A 383-nucleotide genomic window follows, 5' to 3' on the forward strand; every position below is an offset into this window, starting at 1 on the left:
GAGTGGGTGATGTGTGTCCAAGCCCCCGCATGGCTGCCCCCGGAGGGGGATTCCCCATCCTCCAGGATCAGGGAGGGCCAGGTGTTGCTAGCGTTCCCCATTGGCCGCAGCCCCCCCGGGACTCCTGGGTTCTTCCACTGGGGGGCGGGGGGGGGGGGGGGCCCGTGTGGAGCCAAGCTGGGTCTATGCGGGGGGAACTAACCAGAACCCGGCACCTTTCTGCCCCACAGATAACCTGCTGCTCATCACGGCTGCCACGGAGCAGACGGAGGGATACGAGCGATTCCTGCGCACCGCCCGCTACTTCAACTACACCGTCAAGGTGAGACGGAGCCCGCCCCAGAGCTGGCTGCATCTCGGGGGTCCCTGTACAGCCAACCGCC

The 383-nt window shown here is 67.1% G+C and overlaps 1 protein-coding gene across 1 annotated transcript in view; it reads left to right on the top strand.

The window, feature by feature from the left end:
- The first annotated feature begins 234 nt into the window (after positions 1-234).
- LOC112124267 (multifunctional procollagen lysine hydroxylase and glycosyltransferase LH3-like) overlaps positions 235-383 on the top strand; it is a 13278-nt gene continuing 13129 nt past the window's right edge. Inside the window, 1 exon segment of the mRNA XM_026658755.2 lies at positions 235-322. The gene's annotated coding sequence lies outside the window, so the exon portion shown is untranslated.

The sequence above is a fragment of the Terrapene carolina genome, unplaced genomic scaffold (assembly GCF_002925995.2).
Source record: "Terrapene carolina triunguis isolate 2854851 unplaced genomic scaffold, T_m_triunguis-2.0 Scaffold513, whole genome shotgun sequence".
NCBI classification, from domain to species: domain Eukaryota; kingdom Metazoa; phylum Chordata; order Testudines; family Emydidae; genus Terrapene; species Terrapene triunguis.